The sequence below is a fragment of the Rhopalosiphum maidis genome, chromosome 1, assembly GCF_003676215.2.
Source record: "Rhopalosiphum maidis isolate BTI-1 chromosome 1, ASM367621v3, whole genome shotgun sequence".
Lineage (NCBI taxonomy): Eukaryota > Metazoa > Arthropoda > Insecta > Hemiptera > Aphididae > Rhopalosiphum > Rhopalosiphum maidis.
This window is the reverse complement of record NC_040877.1, coordinates 73,471,011-73,488,977: the sequence shown is the minus strand read 5'-3', so window position 1 is coordinate 73,488,977 and position 17,967 is coordinate 73,471,011.

The window sequence follows — 17,967 nt, the reverse complement described above, 5'->3', positions numbered from 1 at the left end:
TAAATACTTTTCAAAATAATCATTATTCATTACCTACTAAATGAATCACGCATAATAATTAAAGAAATGCACGACTAACTGAAAGTATAAAAATAATACTGATAACATCTATCTAATTCGAATCCCAAGTATTTATTATATCTAAAACCATAAAAGTTATTAAAATAATTTTATGTATACTGTTCAAAATTGTAATGGTCTATGATGATTATTTTAATTAATAATAATAAAAAGGCTGTTTTTCGAGTTATTTTAATATATTTAATAACATTATTTTAGCAACTACGGTAATTTTGTGAGCTTAACAAACTTTAAGTATTAAAATAAAACTTCAAACCACAGGTGGTAACAAAATAAATATTAAACAATTTAGTAATACTGTTATAATAGTTTTCGTGAACAAAATGCTTTATATTATAATATACAATTACAAGCGGTTTGATTTTAATTAGGTACACTAATAATTCATACCATTTATTTAGAGAATAATATTATTTTGAACTCTGATATTAATTATTTTTTATTAAATTCACACTTATTCTCAGATTTAAAAAAATAAAATTTTATATTTAACACGTTTTATTCTAACAATAATTTTAGTAGCGTTTTAAACATGTTTTGATCACCGTACAGTAATTTGTTCTAAATCACTTTTTTATTATCATTCTATAGAAACAATCAAAATCGTTAAAAATAATTGATATATATTGAAATTATGTGTAAATTGACAAAGTTAGAGCATGTTAATTTTTCGATGTTTGTGAGAATACAACTTATATAATAGCTTACTTATTATATCATGTTTATTGTATGTATAAATTGTAAATATATTAATTTAAAATTAAAAAATAAATAAAAATAATGTTGTTACTCAAACAAACTAAAATAAGATAATAAAAATTGACTATTTTAAAAAATTCAATAAATAAATTTTCTCAGTGGTTTATTTTTACATGACCTTGTATGATAAATTTTAAAATAATAGTAATAATAATTTAAAAAAAAAAACACACACATTTAAGTATTGCCGTATAATATTAATTGTTCAAGTATATCGTTTGGATGATTTGATACTTTTGTTATCTCTGTTAAACATAGACAACATAATTAATAAATCTAAAATAATTTTGTGCATAACAGCTACAAACCTACAAAGAGAAAATTGTGTTTGTCAATAAATAAAAACTTTGATATCGGTTTTCATTTTACATTTTCTGACTGAAAACCTAAACGACGTTCGATTCAATATACTTTTAATTTTTAATCAACGTTGAATTGATTAATGATGTATTGATGTGACTGTTAATAATTTATCGTACGATAATAGCATCGAAAAACGTATCAAACTCGATCGCTGCTCGCGCTGCATGCTTTTTACTGATAATTGTTTTCCGATTGCTTAAGTTTTTGAAAGTTGAACAAGTTACATTTTAAATTATTTTTATTACGTTTTCTTAGTGCGATTAAGAAGTTTGAACTCAATTAAAATAATTGAATAAAAAAAAGTGGAGATTATATTATAAATATAATTTATACATACATAGTTATTCACCATTCAGACAAAGTTACCTTGATTACTTGCTTTCTTTAATTAAAAATAACCGGACACTGGTTTACAGTTTACAAGTATAAATTAGACTTCCACTTAAGGGGAATTCGATACCGTGATTTTCTATTTTTTTCTAACGCACGCGCGACATAGGATTTTAGACGGATCCTTTGCCAATCATACCAATTGATCCAATGAAGCGATAAAAGTTCTAAAAACAGATTCGAATTTGTCGTCGAATCTCCTTGAAATTGACTTTCCCAGATTTTTGACTTTTTGATTTTAACTTCTCCAATAGTTGAAATATGGTAATTTTTAATTAATCTTTTTTAACATAATTTTTTTAGGAATTTGGAGGGAAATATCGAAGCTGTGAGAAAGTCAATTCCAAATAGATTTGACGACAAATTCAAATCTGTTTTCAGAATTCTTATCGCTTCATTAGATCAAAAGCGATAAGATCAATTGGTATATTTGGCAAAAAACATGTCTAAAATACTATATCACGCGTGTGTTAGACAAAAAGGGCATGGAATCCCCTTAATGATAATTAAACCACATATACGTACAGTTTTACATAATATTTTTTCAATTCCTTCAATCCAATGTGATATGTAATAATTATTGTACTAACTAAACCTGTTATAACTTATAATATGGTATTGATAAACTTGTTGCGGTTGTTTTTCTGAAAACGAAAACTTAATAATAATATAATATTATGATAGCATAATGTTGTATTCGACATAATTTAAGTACGTGCACGCATAGTTATAAATACGTTTGTGTTGCTTATTAATCAGACAAAAAAAGGCAATGTTATATATTTTATCGTAATGATATGTTCACATAACGTTATAAAACTGTTTAAACATAATAAATAAATAACAGTCAGGTTGTCGAGCTCAGATAAAGGTGACTCCCGATATAAATCTTCATGGCTGGTGAAATCCCCGCATTGTAAGATCACGTAGAAATTAACACATATTTGTGACAATAAAGAGCAAGACGTGTGACTTTCTTAAATTCCGCTAGATACAATGGACCGGCCGAATAAGTGTCTCTGGCGCTAAGGAGCAAGTAAGTTTCTTGGAAACCCAAAGACCTTCGATATAGCCACAACTGACTCTGTAGACGACCGCGTTGTCTTTTGACCAGTGCATGCGCATTAACCACTTCAATAACACCTTTCGATACCAAATCATGCGTTGAATTAATTTCGATTTACGTGTTTAGAGTTCTCAATTTGTGTGACTTTACTATAAATATATTATATTATATATTAATTTGCTAAACAGATATACTCTCCAGCACGTATAAGTGTAGCGATGAATCTCCCAGATCTTTACTCCTTATTCAGATCTTTAGAAATCATTAACTATTTAAATTTATTTTTTCTTTTCTCTTTATTAAAATACAGATATACACAATTTGATGTATCAAGAAAGCTCAACCCTTTTTTTATTCTTTAAAAATTTAGTTATAAGCTTACTTTTTCCTTTAAATTATTGGGCAGGTTTTATTTTTCAAATATTATACTATATTATAATATAATAAACTTTGACCATTTTTACTATAAATATGTTGTTAGATTAATATTATTACTCTAAGTTTTTAAATCACCGGGCGCCGAATTTCCTATTTAATCTATTTCGTAAATATAAGTAATCTACCGATTGCTAACGCTCGGGCTGTAGACATACCTATAGTATTGACTATTAAACTTTATATTTAAAGTTTTATAATTTTAAAATCATTCGTTGGAATTTGATTTAGATACGTACATTAAAATTCAACAACAATTACTTGCCAAACAATTTAGAGAAAAAAGTGGGATTGTCATTTGGAAAACAGAAAATTATATCACCACATGATCATCATTTAATGGTAGGAAAAATTTAAAGTATTTAAAAATATGGTCTTCAGTGTATTTAATATTCTAAAAATTAAATTTCGAAAAATTCTATTATTAAAAAAAAAAGGTAGTAGACGTCCTTGTTGAATTACTCTGTATATTATAAATATATTATCATCTTTAAGACTTCGGTAATTATTATGAGTTTGTTTTTAATCAACCGAAAAATAAAAACAACGAATTCAAAGAAAAACTCATTATACATAAATTTAGGTTAAGTTCGGCGACGAAATAATTATCATCGTTACTGCAGTACAAAACACCTCTGAAATTGGAAATCTGCCATGGACAACGTAGGTATATTAATATAATATATAAACATGCTATTTTTTTTAAGATAAATTATTATTTACTTAAAATATATTAACATTTTAAGAAATAGTTTTAGTTTTACTGTACTTTATCATAATTCATTTTAAATCCGTGATCTTCATTTTTTGTTTAGAATTTTTAAACAAATATTGTTGGTTTGCTACTTCACTGTTATACTTATAACAGATATAACTTTAAGTATTTAATATCTATATAGTTGCGTGATCTGGAAAATTTGCGTGGAGTAAATGATAAAAACTAAAGGAGGACAATAATATTTTAATTCGTCACGAAACCAATAACATTAGTGTTAAACTAATAGTAATAAATGTGTTATTTAAGAGTTACGACGTAATCATGGCAGTATACTACACTATAAATAGTACTATAATACTAATAATAATAGTATATATAGTTTGAATTATTATTGTGTTTCTATTGCGAAAAATCGAATCCCACGTTAAAACATTTTTAGAAATTCTCAAACTGAAAGCTATTTTACCGAGGCGTTTGAACTTTGTATATAATTTGAGATAAGTAAGACAATCGAGATGGAAAATGCTGTTATGTCCTGTATTGAACCGTTGTCTTCAAAATTAAATATCCAATCTCAAATCATTCGAAATGCGAATTTTCTAATGGTTTTTAATAGATGACTATAGAAGAACAACAATTCGATCATGGTATTATTATTCGGAGATAAGATAACAATAACAAAAACGTTAAAATACGCGTTAATTCACTGTAGAAGAGTGTTTATCTTGATGGACATTTATAGTACTTACCTTTTACATTTTTTTTCATTTTTGAATTAACACAAGTATTAAGGATGAAAATTAAAATCCAAAAAAATTATAAGACGCTGGTGGAAATGTGCATTATTTAATGTTTATGTATATCTGTCCAGAGACGAACTAGTATATTATTATAAAGTACTCAATAATGACTTATTTTAAAAATTTTCTTTTTTAAAATTGAACGTACACATCGTGTGTTTTTAATATATTATAACAATAGATTTTGATTTTAAAACTATGATGTCCTATATAAAAATATGTTCTTATATAATAGTTACATGATCAAAAAAAGATTATTTTTTTGGATCATTTCGACATATGGATATCAAAAATAGTAACTGTTAACTCAGACAGCGATTAATTCTGCACGGAAATAGGAGGTTGTAAAACAGTCATCTATTATTAGCTCATCCCAGATGATTTTTTTTGGGATTTTTCTGTGTACAGATCAACTCATCTGAATATAAAATACTTTTCAATAATAAATTACAAGAAATAAAAACAGAAACATATTTATTAAAATATATTATGCTAGTTAATCGTCACAATATCAAAAATCAAAATTTAGGGAAAAATATAAGTATAAATCGCGATTTAAAAAAAAAAATTGAATGAATATAATATTAAATATATATACACACACACACATATATATATATATATTGGTAGACGGTTAGAATTTATCACAACTTATTGACTATTTTAATATAAATTTGTTGATTTAAGTAAATAACATATTTCATACAGGAATTTCAAATTTTTACAAAAATTATGATTTTATTTTGTACTTATTTACAAATGTTTAAATATTTTAAAAAAAGGAAAAAAAAAACTCCGTTTATTTCATTATTTGGTGCAACATGGACATCTTTTTAAATGTAGGTAATCGGTCGTCAAAGAAAACAAATGTGTTTTGTCTAATTTAAAAATTTATCAAATTCACATATCGAATTAAAAAATCTAATAAACAAATTTAATTTTCAATCGTTTTATTTTTAAAAAAGGCGACTATAGGAACTTTAACTGGCTGCAACCGTAAATAGCAATGACAAATCACTCATATGCTAATCAAAAATACTTAAAATTTAAATTTTTATTGAAACACATAATATGTATAAAAATATATAAAAATAAGCAAGTTCGGTGTTCGCTAAGTCTGTATAAACAACATTCCGACTCAGTCTGTTAAAAGTTTAATAGTCATGAGCGGTTCCCCGTTCCTTTGATAAAATTTCAAATCATACTACCTCCCATACACACACACACATCTTGTATTCTTGTCCTTGGCCGATCGTCTCTTCAAGTTTCGATTCAAGTGCGTATCGCATTAAAATAATTAACATGATATAAATCACGGCCAAGAGCTATAGTGAAAAAGATGGGGAAAGACTGAACGAATGAATGAATGAATGCAGAGCGCGGTAACTCTTTGTTTACAACAAAACGGCGAGTAAACGGAGTCCTTAAACCGACGTGCTTAATGTAATATCATAGGTTATAATATAGTACGACTGAAGTGTCAGCGGACACTCGTGCGCGCATATTTTTCAACGCGAACAAAACAGACGGTATATGCTAAGTAAAGTAGTCACATACGGCAGTGCCCTGTGTGTATAATAGATACAACGGAGTCTGGTGGGAGTAGATTTGGCGCACGTGTGTGTATGTATGTAGTGGGGGAGGGTGAAGGGCGGACTGTCATGTGTCTGGTTCAAGTGCGGGTTTAGCTGATGATTCATTAACGGGGTTGAGGAGGACCGTTCATTAAACCGCGTTGTCAACGTTTCGCGGCGATGCTCCGTTTAACTTTCGCGCTTAATTAATTCTCGGGGGCGATCGTCGTCGGAGTGCGGTACCGCCACCGGAACCGCTCAAACAGAATTAGAAAAAAAACCCAAGAGGGTTAGATAGAGATAAAGCGAGCGAGCGATAGGACGCGAGGAGAAAGGTAGAGACATCGAGTGAGAGAGAGCGAACCGACGACGTTGATGGTAACTGGAGGGAATGGGGGAGAATGTGCGCGAAAAAAAATGATTTCGCATAATGTAAAACCGTTTAAAAATATGTAAAAAAATAAAATAAAAACACTTGTCAGCAGATTATCGGATGAAAACTCGAGTAATGTTCGAGGGAGAGCGTAATACATTTACACGCGTATACATATTTTATATTAGGTATGTATATAGACAATATACATAATATAATATATATGTATATACGGAATCCGTTAATTTTTTTTTCCGTTTGCCCTTCTGCCAAAAACCATAAACACCGTTTCGTGCCAAACCCGAAACGGAAACATTTGTCCCAAAATTTAACAACTCCGTTGCAGTGTATAATAATAATATGATACAATAATATATATATATATATGTGTGTGTGTGTATAGAACAGTAGCCGTATATTATATTTTACTACGCGTGGTTACACTTAATTACTATCGTTGTCGTCGTTTTCGTTGTTGTTATCGTGCGCTTGAAACTCGAAAATCGAAAATCTCACAAAAGTCACACTCCGACCTGAATGTAAACTGATATTACGTTTGCATAGTGAATACGAATCCCGCCCATACGATGTAGAGCTCAACCTGACGGAAGTCGGTGTTAGTACCTTGTCCATTGATTGGAATATTTAAGATTTTCTCGTTTTTAGTTCGACTCCTAGAAGCAGAAAGTTTCCCGGTTTTGGTACAGCAATTATAAAAATATGATTTTAGTTCTAATGTTTCACATTATAATTTAAACTAGTATTTTAGAGTGCAATAATAATTTATCGGTTTAAAAATTAAATCGGCAGCTCAATATACCTAGTATGTTAAATTAATGAAAATGACCTGCACAAAATATGTCATCAGATATTAATCGGAACTCGTTATTGTATCTGATTTGTTTATAAATCGAATTTTAGGATTTAAATTTGTTTTCCATCGAAAAGCAACCGACGTAACGTTGTTCACTTCCCACAACGTACGACACTAAGAGATCTTTTTTTTTACTTAAAATATGAAAATTTACAATCTGCATGAATTAATATATAATGCGTAAAATAGACAATAAGTAAATTTGATGTGATGGGAATTGGATGGCGCTAGGGGTACCATAGAAGATAGAACAGAACACTAATAATTATGACCATATTGATATCAGTAAACTTCTAATATAAAATAATTATATTATTACGATATTTTGGAACTGCACGTAGTGTCAAATAATTTTAAGCGGTCTTATTTAAATTAATTTGTTTTTCATGCACCGCATGAATATGCGTAGTTCACTGTAATCTGTAATAACCGTTGCATTATTAAAACTCAATCATTTTCTCAACCAGAAATTTATCGCAATTTAAATATTAATATTTTTTTATTATTACTTTTAGAGAAGAAAAAAAAATACGAATAAACAATTTAATGAAAACGCAAACTTTTTCAACCCAAGATTACTGATTATTATCGTTAATATTTATTGCATAAAACATAAAAGGTAATGTACGTTCGAGGCGAGCATCGATATAACTAAAGCGTCTCGGTCATTTAAAATGTAAGCGAAACCGATGACAAAAGTATATAAATTACATTATAATATTATTGTAATTTATGTACACAGGTACATATACTTATATATATTTATTTATTTTTTATCAAAAGTTGATTAATTTTTCCTTATATAGCAGTTTCACTCGGAGTATTCAGGTTCCGAGTCAAACGTCATTAATAATACATTTTTATTACTACCTACTATTGTATATTTAACTGGGAACTTTTTGGGATATAATAGTAACAATATCGTGACCGCGTATTGCGCCATTCAAATAGCTTATACAATTTTGCACGCATCCTGTAGAATTCGAACGACGTAATTTAAATGTCTGTATAATTTATTTAATAATTGATCTAAAACGATAGAGACTGAGACTGAGCGAAAGAAAGAGAACGAAACGCGATAACTACCTTTTTTCTCTATTTGAGTTTTTTGCTCCCATTTCTTTACAAGATTAATAGAATTATCAGACATCCGCGCGAGACGTGTTCAGTGTTTTAAGATGGTTGACATTTTGCTATGCAAATACAAGTTAAGATTCAATGGTCGCGGTAGAGTCGACTTTTGTTTGGGCGCGAAAGGTGGTGAGTTCGTGCCGTAAATTTGAAAATCATTCTTTCACACGCGGACATGGAAATCGTGGTTTTTTACCGCAGATCTGTACGAGTCATCTTTGTCACGAGTTGCAGTCGTAACGATCGTCATCGAAAGGGTTTAGGCACGGCACGTAGATGATGACTGTTGTTTAAATGTACAACCGTTGTGTAATTTTAACGGATATTGTAATTATGCGATACAAATTTCATCAAATATTATCAACACTTCTGGAAATAATTTTTTGAACTTTAGACGAATTAAGCGAGTGTGACACTTCACATCTCAACGCTGCCCTTCTGTCCTTCTTACTATATGACACTCTTTAAAAATAAGATTTTTGTTTGTTAAAGATCTCAGAAAAATATTCCACATAGAAATATTCAACTAAACGTATATGCAACCGTTCAAAGAATTATAAAACCTAAGGTAATATTAATAAAACATATCATTTTAAAAATGATGTTTTATAATAACTTTAATTTTTGTAAAAAAATATATTCATACTTATCGTATACGATTATTCTTGTTTATGATATGTTTTTGTATATAGTTCGTTTGCCACATTATGCAATTAAAAATTGTATTAAATTGTATTAATTTTTTTTTTTTTTTTTATATAATACTATTATAGCCAGAGCCGAGGCGTTATTTTATGTGAAGGTAGACTAGAAAACAAATGCTACATCCTAAAGAATTGAATTGAATTAAGCTCCTCAAGCAATTTTTTAAATATCGTTAGAAAACAATATTATATTTAAAATTAATGCAGATTTCTTTCAAAACTTGTTGTACGAGTTTTCATCGATAATTTAAGACGAAAAAAACTATTATTTGCAAGAAAAACCAATCTTCACCCAAATATTATATTAATATTTTATTATCTATTTATGATGTTATTGCGTATAATCACATAATATATGTTAAATTATACATACCATATTATTAGTTTAAGAGAAAATTATATTTTTTCCTAACCTAAGCTTCTGATTAGTTTCTCAAGTATCACCAATAAGATCTTTCGTCAGTAGTGAAAAGTATCAATATTATTATCTATAATTTAAAATAATTCAGCACATTTTTTAATACTGCCTTGGCCGAAATAGGTAAGTTATTATTATTGATAACTGCATAATATTTTAAATTAGTTTGATTAAAACACATACATAATCATTACCTATGCACAAATTAAATTGAAATTTATATCCGTTAATTAAATTTATTGTTATTATTTTTATCATATTAGATATTGATTGTCTGTATTTCCTTGTTAAATATAATCGATATAGGTAATGGCAAAACTAATAAATATATGTTTATTGTTTACATTTTCTCCTCGCCCGTATGTAAATATAAATTGTTTCAAATTAATTTATCAAGTATCATCAATATACGTTAATTACGGATACGAAAACTATTTTTGAAGAAAACAAAATTTAGACGAATATGACATTTTATAGTATTTTTTACCTATTGTAGAGCATCAAAAATACCTGAAGTCGTAGTTGTGTGACGGTTTTTGATTAATGAACCGTAAATGCTAATCAATTAATGGTTGTTATCCGTTTTGTATCACAGACAATTATTTTCCTATAGCTATTAATACATAAGACAAGTGGTTTATTTCAAGTCAGCAAATTTTCTCTCCTAACCAAAAGCTAAAATAATGCCCCCGAGGCAGCGTTCGCAAATTTCATAACCATTGCGTAACGTCGTTCCACAGTTCACGAGCACTGCCGCAAAATCGCGTAATCCTCTTTTCTGAGTTTTTTTTTTTTTTACTGCGGTGAAAGAGTTCTCGAAAGGTTGGGAACACACGAGTAGCGTTTGCTGGTATATAATAATATATAGATAGGTACTTATTGTGATGTCATATAATAGTTAATGCTACTCCGTCCGAGGTGGGCTGGATAACGTTATCGTCGGCTGCCAGGGATTTCGAGATTTACCGCTGCTCGAAGTCTTCCACTACGGTCGTCTTTTTTTCTTCCGATTTTTCTTTTCACCCGATAAATCATTTTATATCGAATCACGAACCTAGTTCTGCTCGTGGGGTAGACGAGGTAACACAAATTGTTTGGCTTAAACCGAATTACCAGTTGAATTATTATTGCGTTTATCGGTTTTTAAATAAATTAAACGGCTCGTATTTAATATGAGTACTTACATGTGTATACAAAATATTATAAATTAAATTGTATCTAATAGTATGTAACTTCACTAATCCCGCTTAAATATATCCACAACCGTAAATCCCGATTACTAGTCTACATCATACACCATCTGAACGATGATGGTATAATGTGTTTTTATATTCATTGGAAAAAATGCTGATTATCTATCTGATCATTAAAAACTTTAAGCATTTTGCGTTTGTCCCTTTATTAGTCAGTATTTTATATGTATTAATAATTCAAAGAACTGTATTTTTAATTAATAGGAATAAAACTAAACAAAATTAATCATCACGGACAATCATTACATTTGTATTATCTATGCAGTATAATTAACAATTTTAACTTACAATTTTTTGTTAAGTCGTCTTATATTTATTTTAACGATCGATAATTCCCTATTGGTATGTATTGCAAATTAAATTTATGTATACTTATTGAAATTTATCAATTTTAAAATATTGTACACGCATTCTGTACATACAATATTTATCACTGTATGCTGTGACTTTGATGTTTAATAAGAAACAATTCAGACACAAATTCACATTATATCCTATATAAGTGTTTATAACTGATACGGATATTTGTTTTTCATTAAAACTATCCAGCTTTAATTTGGAATAAAATAAATAACAGGGGTTGTGGTATTAATGTGTTCAATTATATTAAATAATTTTTTTTCGAAACTATTGCCGCTTGAGAATTGTAGGAAAATTACTGAGAATAGGTATGTATATAGCATGGGTTTTTAATATATAATTTAAAATGCATCTAATAAATTTGAGAAATATATATAGTTATGATATTTCAGTGATTGTAGAAACACAAAAATCAGATATATGGGTTGTTAAAAAACGGGTTCTTACTAAAAAAAGAAAATTGTAAAAGGTAAATTTCAGTTTTCTAAAATATAGTATTTTTATACAGGTACATACTGCAAATATTTTGTTCCACTCTCGAAAGTTTTTAAATACACTAAAATTAGTGTCGTAGAAAATGATGGAGTGGCCGCGTATAGATTAGATTAATCGACCTGTAGAGATTTGTTTTGGAAAATATTAGTCGTGGACAAGGCAGCTGCAAGTAGACGAAAAACATCAGAGAAAACGAAAATATACATTCATACTTATATATTCGCTCACTTACAATTTTCAAATATGACGTTAGTTTATGCGATAACAATAACTGAAAGCACTTCGACACGCACTACCTGTTATTGCGTTTATTATACAAGTTACAACAAGTAGCCAAATACCTCCGTCGTGTGTATATGTATACACCTACAGCCGACGCGAAAATAGTTTTCTCAATTTGTCGGGTTGTGTATTAGAACACACGCAGTGAATAGCGAAAATTCTTCGACAAAGTTTTTCTCGCATTTTTCAGACGCCTCTCATCGCTCTCTGCACGCTCCCCGATCAAGGTATATATAACAATATCGTGTACGCGGACAATGTTTGCAATTTATTGTTTATTATGAACTCCGTACGCGCGCGTATACTCGAAATACTTTGGTGCGAGTAAACTGACGATCGTATACTATGTTTCGGCACGAGACAAAATATAACAATAAAAATACAACGATGATGATGATGATGGTGATGATGATGATAATAATAATAATAATAATAATAATATGAGAGCTATGATTATTATTATACGTACCGATCGTGCCGTCTTGTCCTCTAAAACACATTCCGTTCGAAAATGATAAATAACGACGTCGGCAATGACTGCGATGATAATAATAATATTATAATAATATTAACGGTAGGTTATTAACGATTACCTAAACAATATTATTTTTAGCGTATCTCGTACGACGATCATAATATACCGACAGCGTGTATCCGATGTAGCTGGATTTCAGCGCTTCGGGGCAGCAGATGTTTTTATCCAACACTCCGTTCACGAAAATAATATAATATAATCCTCTTCGATATTGAAGGGCAAAAATATGCATCGTATCGTAGCCCGCGGCTGTCATGCGAAAAGCTCAAAACATCGTTTGCGTTTTTTTTTTGTTTTTTCTTGTTTTCGTCTCGTACGTCTTACGTCTTATACCTCCGTTTTTTAGTCAATCGCACCGGTTTTCGCACTATAACGATCTTTGATACCCATAGCTATAATTACCCCAAATGAATAACTGTTAGTTATTTTCTCTGTCTGCGCGATACTAGATAACTATAAAGCGTTGCGTTGAGATGAAATTGTACATCGTCGCTGTTCGAGGTGTATTGCTAACGTTTGTAAAAAAATAAAGTAAATATTATAGAATTTATCTGTTTTTTTTTTTTTTTTTTTATTGATCTAAATTACCAACTACTGCAGCACAAGCCATTAGTTACATTATGATATATATATATATTTCTTAAATGTACATTTTAATTTGAATTTGTGTGTATATTTTACAAGTATTATTTTTAGGATAGATTGTTTTTTTTTTATATATATAGGGTTATATAAATTAGTTTTTTTTTTTGAGGAAATTAATTAAATCTTAATTTTTTTTTTTTTTGTAATTAGATCCAAGTGTTACGTGAAAATTGTTGAATTATCTTTATCGATCCGATCTTGAATATATTTAAAGTAGTTTGCTATGATGCACTTAATGGAGAGATCAATTTCAAGGGTTAGGCGGAGTCTTTGCTAGCCATCAGGAATCCATAAGTGTTTCTAGTGTGCATGGCAGTGCTTAAATCGGTTTTATTGGGTTCTCTTTCCGGGGTTAGCTTAAAGCCTACAAAAAATAAAAACTTCAAATCCTAATGAGCTTTGGTAAAAAAACTTGATCAACGTAAATCGAAAATAAATCTAATATTTTAATGGGTAAAAAATGTCTTAAACGTTTTACTTAGTTAATATTATTTTGGTATATTACATGCATTATAAAGCTTAAATAATATAAATATCATAATAAACTTGAAAATAATAATAATAATATAGGTCTTAATCGTCTTTTATTTGAAAAATTAAAAAATGTACAACCAGTAATTATAATATGACATATTAATATGAAATATGGTAGTTTGCACATTTCTATTTGCTGCTTAAATAAGTTACACAGAATTACAAAATTGTGTAATCTTCAATAACAAGTTCTTTTTGGTACTGAAAAAAAACAAACCAACCGTCATTAAAATACTGAAATACGTATACAATACTTTTTTTATTTTTTTAAATAATTTAAATATCAAATAATTGTTATATTTAAAAATGTTTTTTAATAATTTTTTATAGGCCTAAATAAAAAAAGTTGTTATTTTCATGACACACACATTGATAAACACTAGGATAAAGCTAAAAGTGCCAGAATCCCTCGCTTATCGGTAAAAATTTTAATCCATTTTGTTTAGAAATAAAAAATGACAACAGCTAATAATAATGTTAATAATGGGGTAAATCACTTTGTAATATAAATACATAAAATACATTTCATTTTTAAAAATTTCCTAAATATTTGGGCAGTTACAGTCCTCTCAGCCTGCCATCATGTAGTTTTCCAGTTCACTTATACAATAAAATCGTCAAACGCACACTCATAAGACTGTGAGCATTTTTAAATTGTAATATTTTACTTATTTACTCATTAATGTTAAAAAAAAATATCGATTAATAAAAAAAATGATAGTCTTCTTACCTCTGAGTTAAATAATTGATAAATTATTCATTATAATATAATGACTACGAACCTAACTAAATTCATAAATGTATTAAATAAATAATACAAAATTGGAACTGCTGAACGTGAATTCATAGTAAGTGTTAATTTACTTTTTAATATCATGTGAAGTGAACACACTATTTGAGGATACTCATTGTCACTTAACCGATGGGAAACCTAGTCCTTTTTTTGTTTTTCGTAAAAACCATTATTATAATTGCGGGCACGCGGCCTGCACTTCGAGGGTCCACCGTCGTCGGATTATGTGCGCAGTGTAATTTGTTGAGTAAATTTCCGTTTGTATTTTTTTTTTCGTTTGCTCCGAGAAACTTTATTTCTATTGTTATACATATATTTTTATTCCCACGAACCCGTTAGTGAGCCAGTCGGAGCCGGCAATAGTGACGGGTGCGCAATAGAAATTTCAATATATGCGACTGTTGTAGTAATAATAATAATTATTATATGTGTTGCAGACGGACACCGATGCTCTTAATTTCTTCTGCTTTTTTCTCTCCTCACCCCCCCCCCCCCAGGCTCTTAAAAGCCCTCGGCATGTTTTGGGCACGGCGACGACGTATAAATATTAAATAATATATATAATTACGCGCGAGGCTCATTTTAATTCGGACCACGTTTACGAGGTGAAAAGTTTTTTCTCGCTCTCTCACACTACAGTCGCTTGCCTAGTGCGCGCGTTCCTGCTGAAAACGGTCGAATAAAATATAAAGTTTTAAAAGTTTTCCGACGGTTTCTCACCGCTCGGACGGGGGAGAGACGCACCGGGTGTATGTGTATTATATAATAATATTATAAGTACCGTAGCGTCAGTAAATATATTATATTGTCGTGCGTATCCGCCGAAATCAAAGAGATTCCGATGTCAACGATGTTATGTAAACTATATCATAGTTTTAAAGTGTTATAATAGTGGGTTGTGTTTAAATTCCGCCGTTTTGAACCGTTTCAAATGCCGAAAAACGTTACGCGTGACGCGACAAGCGCAGCTAATCATCATAATATAGTATGCGTAATGTTTGAGTGCATCTTCGTCGTTTAAGTAACCGCCATGAACATATAATTTAAGATAATATAGCAGACTTTATTTTTAGATTTAGAACGGGAATTTCGTTGAACCCGATATTCATACATTTTTAAGATTTGTTTCACGATTAGTTTAATCGTGCGTATTATTTGCGTGCATTTCTCCACCAGCAGACATGGTGGACATCAAGTTTCCTCGAAACGCGAAATATATGTTTTTTTCGATAGTAGCGTGGAATTATTGTGAATTTGTGCGATCATTTTCAGAACTTATACGCAAAATTCAAAAAAAATGAAGGGACTGGGAAAAACATGTTTACTGATATCTATTAATAGATAAAAACGTTTTTGTCTCAACTTTAAAATGTGGCATTATTATATGTATTTTCAAGGCTTACAAATTTAAAACACTCGTTCTACAAGCAATAATCTTTCTTTTTTTTATTTTACACATTTTTACAGTCTGAGACAGTCTTTAGAAGGACTTAATTTAATTCAAAATTAATTTTTGTTAATATATCTACACTAATTAGGACAAATAAATCAAAATTTTTGTTTTTGAGGGTAATGAGGGTTTAAAATACACATTTATAAGTAATATTTATGGTATACACAACTTTTATAAAATAATTATTTTGATAGAGCTGTTCTTAGGGTTTTTGGAGTTTGGTGTAAATTAACCCGGATATCATTCAATCAACAAACTATGACAAAAATAACACTAATAAGATAATGAAAAAGAGTTAGAACATTTTGGTTTGCATACCTTAAATACTAAAAAAATCAATAAATAATATAGTTAGTTACTTCATCATATTAATTATCAGCTATTTCTAATACACCTATAGGTATATAAATATAATATACACACTCACATATATTTTACACTGTCCTGTCCATCGTATCCCATCGAATACAAATACATGATTTATAGGTCTTTGATAAAAATTACATGTTAGTCGGGGGACGTATTATATTATTATAGCATAAACGTTGGTTTGGATAAAAATGTGACCTTCGAATAATTCAAAACAAAAATTCATTTTACTTAGATTTCGTGTTTGAAAGAAAAATACATTTTTTTCGAGATGTTGATGTAAAAGTAAGTATCGTAAGTTGAAAAAATAGCTCTTTCATTTCGATAAACAAATTTTAAACATTTTAACAGTTTAAACAAATTGAGCTATGTGAACTTATATGCATTAAGTAAAACCAACAATTAGAAAAAAAAAAAACAATTGTTGTACGTTTATGAAACTTTGTAAAAACGAAAAATATAAAAATCACAAAACTAGACTTAATGAGTATCTAATTAGCTAAATAGTTTGGTGAATGATCAAACACTTTGTATACAAACAGAATCTAAAAGTTTCGATAGTAATATAAATATTTATTAGAGGGTGATTTTTTTAACACAGTAAACACTCATTATCTTGAAAAATATAAATATTTCGAAAATATTTTTTTGGTTAATTTGTTCATTATAAAACACTAATGCTATCTTTGTGCACGTAAACAAAAGCCTATATCTTGTGTTTAGTGGTGTACCAGACTTTTATAGTATTTTTTTATCATGGAATATTTAAATTTCACAAAAATAATAATAATAAACCGAAATGAATATTATAATCGATTTTGGAACCAAGAATATTTCCTAAACTTATATACCATGATATGAATAACAAATTAAAATAATAGACGTTGTATTATATATTTTATATTATGTACGTATCGCTACGACATTATTTATTACTTTTCAAATTAATTATTATAAAAAATTACATTGAAAATATCACTATTTTCTTACAAGTTGTATGATTATTTATGTACGATGCGAAAAATGTATGGGTAAATATAATTACAAAAGTAATTTTGAAACTCAATCCATAATAATATTAGAATAATGATATTATATACATCAATATAAAGTCAAATTCGTGTTTTGACAAATATATCATATCGAAATAGCATACAAGAACAAGATAAGTACATACTACATTATACATTTATACTAAAATTATATAACATCGCGTATATTTAATATGCTTATAATAGTATGATATGATTGGTACATCAAAAATTATTTCCAACATGTTCTGCGAAAAACAAGCGTTTGTAAAGCTCAAAGACCCCTGACTGGACAAAATACTTTAATACAAGGGTTTACGGGACTATTGAATCTCCGGTATGATCTCAAGAAAATTTCTAGAAAGCCTTTAAAATCAGAAAACCCATAGAAAATATTCCTGTACAATTTCAGATGTATTTATGATTTTTAAAACAATTATTAATATTATTTCGATGATAACCGGTAACTGCCCGTGCATTGTGGCCATTTTATAATATATCACCTTAAATCCGCATACAAGGTTTGTTTTT